The sequence below is a fragment of the Arachis hypogaea genome, chromosome 19 (assembly GCF_003086295.3).
Source record: "Arachis hypogaea cultivar Tifrunner chromosome 19, arahy.Tifrunner.gnm2.J5K5, whole genome shotgun sequence".
In the NCBI taxonomy this organism is placed as follows: Eukaryota; Viridiplantae; Streptophyta; class Magnoliopsida; order Fabales; family Fabaceae; genus Arachis; species Arachis hypogaea.
The window spans coordinates 26,318,086-26,331,339 of NC_092054.1; positions in this window are offsets into that span (position 1 = coordinate 26,318,086).

Sequence of the window (13,254 nt, forward strand, 5' to 3'; positions counted from 1 at the left end):
GGCCTTGTCACTTGGTTTAACTTACTGGAAGGCTTTCTGCGCCTAGTTTGGGATCCCGGAGGCCATTGGAATTACAAACATTGGTGGAGATTCCTGGATCGGTTCAAGCATAAGCCACCATAACAGGAAGCTCATCAAATGTCCAACTTAAGGACTTTAACTAAAAGTGCTAGGTGGGAGACAACCCACCATGGTATAATCGTTCCTTTTTCATTTTTTAGTTTTATTTGTTTTTTGAGTTTTATTTTATTTTATTGAACCTGGAGTTTTGCATCACATCCATATTAACACTGCATTCTGCATTTTCTTTTCAGACTAAAAAAAAAAAAAGCGAGCACGCCGCGACCGCATCAGCGACGCGTCCGCGTCGCAAGGAGATGAGAGAATAATAAATTGAACAGAAAGTTACGCAGGAGCAGCGCTGGAGGCGTGCCAATGGTACAATTCGTCCCACGCGACCGCGTCGCTGACGCGTCCGCGTCACTTGGGAATAATGGCCTCCCACGCGACCGCGTCACCCACGCGGCCGCGTCACCTGAAAATCGACGTCAACCGGGTGCATGGCCGAAAGTGGAGCTGGAGTTGGGCTGGACTCGTGCTGGAAGCCCAAGCCTCCCATGCGAACGCGTGCCCCACGCGTCCGCGTCATATTGAAGATAAGGCCACTCACGCGATCGCATGCCCCACGCGATCGCGTCACCCAGAATTTTGGCAAAAAGAGTTTTGAACAGAGAGTTGTGCGGCCGCGAGGCTGCACTTGCACTACTAGCACAAATCAAGTCACGCGATCGCGTGCCCCACGCGTCCGCGTCACCCAACCTTATCGCGCACCACGCGACCGCGTCACCCATGCGACCGCGTCGCCTGCGCCGCACAACATATCCAGATCAGCCAATTTTCTTATCTCTTCTTCTCTAATCCTTATTTTTCTTATCTTTTCTTATTTCTTTCTTCTTCCTTTCTTATTTTCCTTCACCTCCATTCTATTTTATTTGCATATTTCATTCATTGCATCTTAATTTTGTGCATATTTTTATTTTCTTTTCTAAAATTAATTATTTTTCTCTTGGTGTTAAAATTTTCTTATTTCACTGTTGCAATTTTCTCTTGAATTATTTTGGGTGCTTCATGACTTGTTTAATTCTGATTGAGTAATATTATTCAAATCAATGCCAATCTTTTATATCTGTATTACTTTTGCATTGACATGAATTTATATTATCTCTCCTTCCCCACTCTCTTCCCTATGTTGCAAATTTTTGCACTCTTGATCTGCCATGTACTTCTATTGTTTTCTCACTTGCATGTTGTAGCTACCATGTAATTGAGACCCTTATCATTTGGCATTAACCCATACTTCTTTTATTTTCTTATCTCTATTTCTGGGTTACTCTTCTTCCCTTTTTCTTTCAGGATGGCCACCCAGAAGGGAAGCGGAAGACATTTTACATGGAGAGACAGACAAGTGCATCTGCACAATCCTTAGAGAAAAGCAACAGTCGAAACAACACATCCACCTGCAAATCTCAGCATGCACCGAGGACGGTGCAATCTTTAAGTGTGGGGAGGTCGATACCGATCTCCATGGGTTAGTACTTTCCTGTCTCAAACACCAATATTCTATTTTCTTTGTTAATTGTTGCATTTGCATATTTAATTGCATGTTTATTTGATTTTTACATTTAGTTACTGCTTGGTTAAAATAATAAGTTTCTTCTTAAGATCCTATTTTTTGAAAATTTTCACTAATTTAAAACCAAAAAAATTTATGTTAAAACTTGTTTGAAGTTGTATTTGGAACATGGTTTTTGAGCTAAAGAACACACAACCTGTGAGATTTGAGCTTATTTTATATGGTTACATTATTTAACCATAAATTTTTATTCTTGTGTGTTTTCTTCTCTATAACTGCAATCTATGTTTTGTTCCATTCTATATGTCCATTATTTAGTATATTTACATGCTTGCATATGATTGAGGCCATTATTTGTTATTAGCTCACTTATCCCAAATAAGCATACCCTTTAAATCACCTTTGTTAGCCCCTTGAGCTTTTAATCCCCTTCTGTTCTATAACCACATCACTAGCCTTAAGCGAAAAACAAATTAATCATTCCAATTGAATCTTTGGTTAGCTTAAGATAGAGATTGTGTTGCAAATAAGTGTGGAGAAATTGTGGGAACATGGGTTGATAAGGGAATGTAACATGTTTCTAATTTATTTGAATAGTAGGAATTTGGAACCTACTCATGAAAAACCAAAATAGAAAAATAATAGAAAATCCATGTGCATTGATGTTTATTTCTCTACAAAAAAAAAATAAAAAGAGAAAAAGAAAAAAAATATATATATTATAAATAAATAAATAAGGGGACAAAATTACCCCAATGTTAAGTTAATAAAAAATCAATGCACATGTGATAAATTAAAAAGAAAAATTTGGTACATGAGTATGGGAATCATATAAAAGTGGGAATTATGGGTAGCTAGGTAAAGTATTTTTAAATTATATAAAGTATGTATATGTTAGGTGAGATCTTAGACTAATTAAGGATTCACTTTGTTAGCTCACTTAGCCTTATATATATATACCCTCACCCTTACCTTAGCCCCATTACAACCTTGAAAAGACCTCATGATGTTTGCATTGGTACATTAAATTTTTGTTGATTGGTTAGATGAAGAACAAGGTTTAGAAAGCATGACTAGAGAAGAGTAGAGTGAATAACCCTATACACTTGAGAGATTAGAGTGATATACACTTCTAGTGAGGGTTCAACGCTTAAATTCTATGTTCCCTGCTTTCATGAGCTGTCTTCTTACAAGTTCACTTGCTTTTTATTGTATGATTTAAATTAGTGGAAATTGGTTTGTATTTATCTTGGAGAACTTATTTACTCTTAACCAAGTAAGTCAAAGCATTTAGCATGTAGTTACATTCATAGGTTGCATTTCATACCATTCCTCTTCATCTTTATAGCTTCTCTTGAGCTTAGCATGAGGACATGCTAGTGTTTAAGTGTGGGGAGGTTGATAAACCACTATTTTATGGTTTATCTTGTGCTCAATTGAGTGGTTTTTATCTACTCTTTCCCACTTATTCATACTATTTGCATGGCTTTACATTTACCTTCCTAATTATGTGCTTTGATTGAAAACATGCTTCTTTGATCTTATATTTGCTTATTATTAATCATCTCTTATTACCATTAGATGCCTTGATATGTGTGTTAAGTGTTTTCAGATATTATAAGGCAGGAATGGCTTGGAGGATGGGAAGAAAGCATGCAAAAGTGGAAGGAATGCAAGAAGTTGGAGAAATTGCTAAGCTGTCCAGCCTGACTTCTCTGCACTCAAACGGCTATAACTTTAGCTATAGAGGTCCAAATGACACGGTTCTAGTTGCGTTGGAAAGCTAACGTCCAGGGCTTCGATTTGATATATAATATGTTATAGTTCCCCTGACGCTAGGTGACGCGACCGCGTGATCCATGCGGCCGCGTCGCAGTGATGGAAATCCAGCGTGGCAAAATTCGAAACCAGCGAATTCTGGACTGTTTCTGACCCAGTTTGCGGCCCAGAAAACACAGATTAGAGGCTATAAAGTGGGGGACTTCATCTATTTATAAGAGGCTCTCAGATTCACAATTTTAGGAGTAGATGTAGTTTTTTTGAGAGAGAGGTTCTCTCCTCTCTCTTAGGATTAGGATTTAGGATTTCTCTTAGTTTTAGGAGTGCCTCTAAATCCCAGGTTCAATGTTCCTTTAATTTATGTTTCTCTTTTATTTTGATACTTTTATTTGCATTTGATTTATGTTGCCAAATTGGCTTATGAACTTTTCATGATTAAGATTTGGATGTTATATTTATTATAATTCGAGGTATTTCAGATTCAAGATTTCTTTCTTATGTTACTGTTACTTCCCATCTGAAGGCATTTTTATTCCAGCAAATTTACTTTTCCTCTTTTGGTCTTGGTTAAGGAATCAGTAACTCAGGAGTTATCCAACTCAATAGCATAATTGTTATCTTGCCAATTGGTTTGAACTTCAATAATCCCAAACTTTTCTTAGAAAATAAATAGGATTCGAAGATCAAACCAATTTGTCCCTTGACCTTCCTTTACTTTGGTAAAGGTTAACTAAGTGGAATTGAGATTCAACTTTCATTACTATTGATAAGGATAATTAATCTGGACCTCCAATTTCTAATACCTTGCCAAGAGTTTATTTTTATTATTATTATTTTATTTCCTCTGCCATTTACTATTGTTGCTTCTTATCTTATACATTAATAGAACTTGTCATATAACATATTCCCACCTTACTTCCAAAACCCCAATTTACAAAACTCATAACTAATAATAAGAACACCTCCCTGCAATTCCTTGAGAAGACGACCCGAGGTTTAAATACTCGGTTATCAATTTTAAGGGGTTTGTTACTTGTGACAACCAAAACGTTTGTACGAAGGGATTTTTGTCGGTTTAGAGACTATATCTACAACGCAACCGTTTCTATGAATTTCTTTACTGGTAGAAAACCTAACGTCAATCCTCAGGACCAAGAGAAAACAGCATTCACATGTTCTTCTGGAGTGTTTGCCTACAGAAGGATGCCTTTTGGTCTGTGTAATGCACCTGCAACCTTTCAGAGGTGCATGCTCTCTATCTTCTCTGATATGGTAGAGAAGTTTCTAGAAGTCTTCATGGATGACTTTTCAGTATTTGGAGACTCATTCAGCTCCTGCCTTAACCATTTAGCACTTGTTCTGAAAAGATGCCAAGAGACCAACCTAGTTTTAAACTGGGAAAAATGTCACTTTATGGTGACTGAAGGGATTGTCCTTGGGCATAAAATTTCAAACAAGGGAATAGAGGTGGATCAAGCTAAAGTTGAAGTAATTGAAAAATTACCACCACCTGCCAATGTTAAGGCAATCAGAAGCTTTCTGGGGCATGCAGGATTCTATAGGAGGTTTATAAAGGATTTTTCAAAAATTGCAAAACCTCTGAGCAATCTGCTAGCTACTGACACGCCATTTGTGTTTGACACAAAGTGTCTGCAGGCGTTTGAGACCCTAAAAGCTAAGCTGGTCACAGCACCAGTTATTTCTGCACCAGACTGGACATTACCCTTCGAACTAATGTGTGATGCCAGTGACCATACCATTGGTGCAGTATTGGGACAGAGGCATAACAAGCTTCTGCATGTCATTTATTATGCTAGCAGTGTTTTAAATGATGCCCAAAAAAATTACACAACCACAGAAAAGGAATTACTTGCAGTGGTTTATGCCATTGACAAGTTTAGATCCTACTTAGTAGGATCAAAAGTGATTGTGTACACTGACCATGCTGTTCTTAAATATCTACTCACAAAGCAGGATTCAAAGCCCAGGCTCATAAGATGGGTGTTGCTTCTGCAAGAGTTTGATATAGAAATAAGAGACAGAAAAGGAACAGAGAATCAAGTAGCTGATCACCTGTCCCGGATAGAACCAGTAGCAGGAGCATCCCTCCCTCCTACTGAGATCTCTGAAACCTTTCCGGATGAGCAATTGTTTTCTATTCAGGAAGCTCTGTGGTTTGCAGACATTGCAAACTATAAGACACAAGGTTCTCCTTCTGTAACCATGGAGAGGAAGCATGAAAAGCTTCTCTCACTGCAGAGTCAACCAAAGCCCCCACAATCAAACTCTAAGTTTTGTGTTGGGAGGCCACAACCAAACTCTAAGTTTGGTGTTGGGAGGTCCCAACCTTGCTCTGATTATCTGTGAGGCTCCATGAGAGCTCACTGTCAAGCTATTGACATTAAAAGAAGCGCTTGTTGGGAGGCAACCCAATGTTATTTAATTATATCTATTTATTTTCCATGGCTATTTTATGTTTTCTTTAGGTTGATGATCATGTGAAGTCACAAAAACAAATGGAAAATAAAAAACAGAACGAAAAACAGCATGAAAAATAGCACACCCTGGAGGAAGATCATTCTGGCGTTTAAACGCCAGAAACAAGCATCTGTCTGGCGTTTAACGCCAGAAACAAGCACCAAGCTGGCGTTTAACGCCAGAAACAAGCATCAGTCTGGCATTAAACGCCAGGATTACACAGTAAGGGCATTTTGTACGCCTAATTGGAGCAGGGATGCTAAATCCTTGACCCCACTGGATCTATGAACCCCACAGGATCCCCACCTACCTCACTATTCAAATTCAAACCATTCCCCTCCCAAACCCACCCATTCACACACTTCCATCTCCTCCATCTTCTCCACTTCTTTCTTCTTTTGCTCGAGGATGAGCAAACCTTCTAAGTTTGGTGTGGTAAAAGCATTGCTTTTGTTTTTCCATAATTCAGTGGTAGAGCAATTGACTGCAGATCAAAGAGCTATGAGGAAAGAGCAACAAAGGCAAGGAAGAGACATAGAGGAGCTCAAGAGCACCATTGGTTCTTCAAGAAGAGGAAGACGCCACCCTCATTAAGGTGGACCCATTCCTTAATCTCCTTGTTCTTATTTTCCTGTTTTTCGTTTACTATGCTTCATGTTTAATTATGTTTGTGTCTTTACTATATGATCACTAGTACCTAAGTGTCTATGTCTTAAAGATATGAATGTCCTATGAATCCATCACCTCTCTTAAATGAAAATTGTTTTCTGAAAAAGAAAAAGAAGTACATGAATTTCGAATTTTAAAACAGTTTAATTATTTTGATGTGGTGGCAATACTTTTTGTTTTCTGAATGAATGCTTGAACAGTGCATATGTCTTTTGAATTTGTTGTTTATGAATGTTAAAATTGTTGGCTCTTGAAAGAATGATGAAAAAGGAGAAATGTTATTTGATAATCTGAAAAATCATAAAAATGATTCTTGAAGCAAGAAAAAGCAGTGAAGAACAAAGCTTGCAGAAAAAAATAGCGAAAAAAATAGAAAAAAAAAAAGAAAAAGCAAGCAGAAAAAGCCAAAAGCTCTTAAAACCAAAAGGCAAGAGCAAAAAGCCAGTAGCCCTTAAAACCAAAAGGCAAGGGTAAATAAAAAGGATCCCAAGGCTTTGAGCATCAGTGGATAGGAGGGCCTAAAGGAATAAAATCCTGGCCTAAGCGGCTAAACCAAGCTGTCCCTAACCATGTGCTTGTGGCGTGAAGGTGTCAAGTAAAAACTTGAGACTGAGCGGTTAAAGTCAAGGTCCAAAGCAAAAGAAGAGTGTGCTTAAGAACCCTGGACACCTCTAATTGGGGACTCTAGCAAAGCTGAGTCACAATCTGAAAAGGTTCACCCAGTTATGTGTCTGTGGCATGTATGTATCCGGTGGTAATACTGGAAAACAGAGTGCTTAGGGCCACGGCCAAGACTCATAAAGTAGCTGTGTTCAAGAATCAACAGACTGAACTAGGAGAATCAATAACACTATCTAAATTCTGAGTTCCTATAGATGCCAATCATTCTGAACTTCAAAGGATAAAGTGAGATGCCAAAACTGTTCAGAAGCAAAAAGCTAATTGCCCCACTCATCTAATTAACACTGATCTTCATAGATGTTTTTGGAAATCATTGTATATTCTCTTATTTTTATCCTACTTTGTTTTTAGTTGCTTGGGGACAAGCAACAATTTAAGTTTGGTGTTGTGATGAGCGGATAATTTATACGCTTTTTGGCATTGTTTTTACTTAATTTTTAGTATGATTTAGTTGGTTTTTAGTATATTTTTATTAGTTTTTAATTAAAAATCACATTTCTGGACTTTACTATGAGTTTGTGTGTTTTTCTGTGATTTCAGGTATTTTCTGGCTGAAATTGAGGGAGCTGAGCAAAAATCTGATTCAGGTTGAAAAAGGACTACTGATGCTGTTGGATTCTGACCTCCCTGCACTAAAAGTGAATTTTCTGGAGCTACAGAACTCCAAATGGCGCGCTCTCAATTGCGTTAAAAAGTAGACATCCAGGGCTTTCCAGCAATATATAATAGTCCATACTTTGCTCAAGGATAGATGACGTAAACTGGCGTTCAACGCCAGTTCCATGTTGCAGTCTGGCGTCCAGCGCCAGAAACAAGTTACAAGTTGGAGTTCAACGCCAGAAACAGGTTACAACCTGGCGTTGAATGCCCAAAACAGCCCAGGCACGTGAGAAGCTTTAGTCTCAGCCCCATCACACACCAAGTGGGCCCCAGAAGTGGATTTCTGCACTATCTATCATAGTTTACTCATTTTCTGTAAACCTAGGTTACTAGTTTAGTATTTAAACAACTTTTAGAGATTTATTTTGTATCTCATGACATTTTTAGATCTGAACTTTGTACTCTTTGACGGCATGAGTCTCTAAACTCCATTGTTGGGGGGTGAGGAGCTCTGCAGCGTCTTGATGAATTAATGCAATTATCTCTGTTTTCCATTCAAACACGCTTGTTCCTATCTAAGATGTTCATTCGCGCTTCACTATGAAGAAGGTGATGATCCGTGACACTCATCACCTTCCTCAATCCATGAACGTGTGCCTGACAACCACCTACGTTCTACATCAGATTGAATGAGTATCTCTTAGATTTCTTAATCAGAATCTTCGTGGTATAAGCTAGAATTGATGGCGGCATTCATGAGAATCCGGAAAGTCTAAACCTTGTCTGTGGTATTCCGATTAGGATTCAAGGATTGAATGGCTGTGACAAGCTTCAAACTCGCGATTGTTGGGCATAGTGACAGACGCAAAAGAATCAAGGGATTCTATTCCGACATGATCGAGAACCAACAGATGATTAGTCGTGCTGTGACAGAGCATTTGGACCATTTTCACTGAGAGGACGGGAAGTAGCCATTGACAACGGTGACACCTTACTTACAGCTTGCCATGGAAGGAGCCTTGCGTGTGTGAAGAGGAGTACAAGAGAAAAACTGAAATAGACAAAGCATCTCCAAAACCCCAACATATTCTCCATTATTGAGTAACAAGTATTTATTTCATGCCCTTTTATTCCTTGCAATTAAATTTGATAAGTGAATTGTTTTATTGTTTTCCTGACTAAGAGTTACAAGGTAACCATAGATTGCTTCAAGCCAACAATCTCCGTGGGATCGACCTTACTCACGTAAGGTATTACTTGGACGACCCAGTGCACTTGCTGGTTAGTGGTACGAGTTGTAAAAAGTGCGATTTACAATTCGTGCACCAAAGGTCGGCCAGTAGAACCCGGCTCGGATTACTTTTCTGGCTAGTGACTTGGCCCCGAGGTGGTTTCCGCAGATCCCATTATGAACCTCATCTAGTGCTTCAGTGGTCTTTGAGATCGGTACGCATTTCAGCAATGGTGTTGATATTCCTCTTTTATAAAGGATATTTTTTACCAGAGTGTAGTATTGTGCTTCCCTCCAGATTTTCTTGGCCTCTTTTTCCTCTTTGGGGAGGATGTCGAATTTTAAGTATTCGACCAGGGGATTCATCCATCCGAGGTTTAGCCCGGTTACTTCAAGGACATCTTGTTTGTCCTCTGTTTTCACCACAGATGGTTCTTGGAGAGTTTCTTGGATCAAGCTTCTATTATTCCCCCTGGTTTGGTACTTTCTAACTTGGAGAGGGCGTCTACTCTGCTATTAAGATTCCGAGTTATATGCTTGATCTCGGTTTCTGCAAAGTGCCCGAGGTGCTCCAGAGTTTTTTCCAAGTATCTCTTCATATTTGGGTCTTTGGCCTGATACTCTCTATTTATCTGGGAGGTCACCACTTGAGAGTCACTGAATATCATCACTTTTTGTCGCACCGACCTCTTCTGCCAGCTTCAAACCTGCAATCAGGGCTTCATATTCTGCCTGATTATTAGAAGCTGGGAATTCAAATTTGAGGAAAACCTCTATTTGTGTTCCCCTTTCATTAAACAGTATTATGCCTGCACCGCTTCCTGTCTTGTTTGAGGATCCATCTACGTATAGTTCCCATGTAGTTGGATTTTTCTCTTGGTCTCCCGCGTACTCTGCTATGAAGTCGGTGAGGCATTAGGCTTTAATTGCCGTCCGGGTTTCGTACTTCAAATCGAACTCAGAGAGCTCGATCGCCCACTGAACCATTCTCCACACAACATCCGTCTTTTGGAGGATTTGCTTTATAGGTTGGTTCGTTCGGACTCTTATTGTGTGGGCTTGGAAGTAAGGTCGTAACCTCCGTGAGGCTATTACTAAGGAGTAAGTAAACTTCTCTAGTTTGTGGTACCTTAGTTCAGGGCCTTGTAGAACTTTGCTGGTGAAGTACACTGGATGCTGCCCGACCTTATCTTCTCGTATCAGGGCTGATGCTACAGCTTTGTCTGCTACAGACAAGTATAGAACGAGCTATTCCCCAACTAGAGGTCGGGTCAGGATTGGAGGTTGGATCAAGAACCTTTTGAACTCCTGGAATGCTTCTTCACATTCTGGAGTCCAGTCAAACTGATATCCCTTTCTTAGTAGCGAGAACAGTGGAAGGGATCTTAATGCTAATCCTGCCAAAAACCTGGAGAGGGCTGCAAGTCGACCATTCAATTGTTGAACCTCTCTTAAGCAAGTCGGGCTTTTCATTTCCAGGATGGCTTTGCATTTATTGGGATTTGCTTCAATCCCCCTTTGCATCAGCATAAACCCCAGGAATTTTTTGGCCTCCACCGTGAAGGTACACTTTGCGGAATCCCATGTAACCTTATGGTGTTAAAGACTTGCGAGAGGTCTGTCAGGGGGTCGGTTTCTTCCTTGGTTTTTACCAGCATGTCGTCTATGTAGACCTCCATTAAGTTCCCGAGGTGGGGAGCGAACACCTTATTCATCAATCTTTGATATGTGGCCCCGGCATTTTTTAATCCAAATGGCATGGCCACGTAACAGTAGTTTGCTCTGGGCGTGATGAATGATGTTTTTTCTTGATCTGACTTGTACATCGGGATCTGGTTGTATCCCGAGTAGGCATCCATAAACGACAAGTATTGATATCCCGAGCTAGAATCCACTAGAGTATCAATGTTTGGAAGTGGGTATGGGTCCTTGGGACATGCCTTGTTCAAGTCGGTATAGTTGACGCACATCCTCCACTTGCCGTTTTGCTTCTTGACTAGCACTACGTTTGCTAGCCATGTTGGATTTTTGACTTCTCTGATGAAGTCAGCTTCCAAGAGAGCTTGTACCTGCTCCTCCACCACTTGAGCTCGTTCTGGGTCCAGCTTACGCCTTCGCTGTTGTACAGGTCGTGACCCCAGATATACCGAGAGCCTATGGGACATGAGCTCGGGGTCTATCTCAGGCATGTCGGAAGCTTTCCAGGCAAAGAGGTCAGAATTATCTTTTAAGAGCTTTGTCAACCTTTGCTTTAGGTTTTCTTCATGGCTCCTATGTTGGTATTTTTTCCTTCCTCTTTGCCGACCTGTACTTCTTCAGTTTTTCCTCCTGGTTGCGGTCGCAGCTCTTCTTTGGCTCTCGCGCCGCCAAGCTCTATGGTGTGGACTTCCTTGCCTTTTCCTCTCAGGTTCATGCTTTCATTGTAGCATTTTCTTGCCAATTTTTTATCTTTCCGTACCATTGCTATCCCCGCAAATTTCGGGAATTTCATGCAAAGATGAGGGGTAGACACCACTGCTCCGAGTCGATTTAGGGTAGCTCTGCCAATTAAGGCATTATATGCTGACCCCACGTCGATGACTATAAAGTCTATGCTCAGAGTTTTGGATTTTCCCCCTTTCCGAAGGTTGTGTGGAGGGGTAGAAATCCTAGTGGTTTTATTGGCGTGTCGCCTAGTCCGTACAAGGTATCAGGGTAGGCTCTTAACTCCTTTTCATCCAACCCTAGTTTGTCGAACGCGGGCTTGAAAAGGATGTCTGCTGAACTCCCTTGGTCTACTAGAGTTCTGTGGAGATGGGCATTGGCTAGGATCATGGTTATCACCACTGGATCATCGTGTCCAGGGATTACTCCTTGTCCATCCTCCTTTGTAAATGAGATAGTAGGGAGGTCGGGTGATTCGCTCCTGACCTGGTAGACTCGCTTGAGGTGTCTCTTGCGAGATGACTTGGTGAGTCCTCCTCCCGTAAATCCTCCCGAGATCATATGTATGTGTCTCTCTGGGGTTTGTAGTGGTGGGTCTCTTCTGTCCCCATCATCTCGCTTTCTTTTCCCATGATTGTCCGACCTTTCCATGAGATATCTATCAAGTCGGCCTTCTCTAGCCAGCTTTTCTATCACATTTTTGAGGTCGTAGCAATTATTTGTTGAGTGGCCATACATCTTATGGTACTCACAGTAATCGCTGCGACTTCCTCCCTTTTTATTTTTAATGGGCCTGGGAGGCGACAGTCTTTCAGTATTGCAGATTTCTCTGTATACATCCACTATGAAAACTTTTAGAGGAGTATAAGAGTGATATCTCTTCGGTCTGTCGAGACCGAGCTCTTATTTTTTGTTGGGCTCTCTTTCTTTCTCTTTTATCGAGTGGGGGTGTCCAGGTCGCCAACTCGGCTCTCGTAGTCTGGCATTCTCCTCCATGTTGATGTACTTTTCTGCTCTTTCTTGTACATCACTCAAGGAGGTGGGGTGCCTTTTTTATATGGACTGCGAGAAGGGACCTTCTCTAAGTCCATTTACTAGCCCCATGATGACTGCCTCAGTGGGCAGGTCTTGAATCTCCAAGCACGCTTTGTTGAACCTTTCCATATAGTCCCGTAAAGGTTCTCCGATCTCCTACTTTATTCCCAGGAGACTCGGTGCGTGCTTTACTTTATCCTTCTGGATGGAGAACCTCATTAAGAATTTTCTCGAGAGGTCCTCAAAGCTGGTAACCGACCTTGGAGGGAGACTATCGAACCACTTCATCGCCGCTTTTGATAGGGTGGTCGGGAAAGCTTTGCAGCGAGTTGCATCAAAAGCATCAGCCAGATACATCCGACTTTTGAAATTGCTTAAATGATGCTTCGGGTCCGTGGTTCCGTCATAGAGGTTCATATCAGGGCTTTTGAAGTGTCTTGGAACTTTTGCCCTCATTATGTCTTCACTGAATGGATCTTCTCCTCCCAGGGGCGACTCTTCTTGGTCGCCACGGGAGTTCCGACTTCTAAGGGAAGATTCTAGCTTTAAGAGTTTTTCTTCTAACTCCTTTCGTCGCTCTATCTCTTCCCTGAGATTTCGCTCTGCCTCTCGTTGTCGCTCTAATTCCTATTCCAACTGTTCCAAACGACCTTGGTGGCCATGGACCAACCCCATTAGCTCAGCTGCATGGGGTGGCCCTTCCTTTCCTGATTCTCGTCCCTTC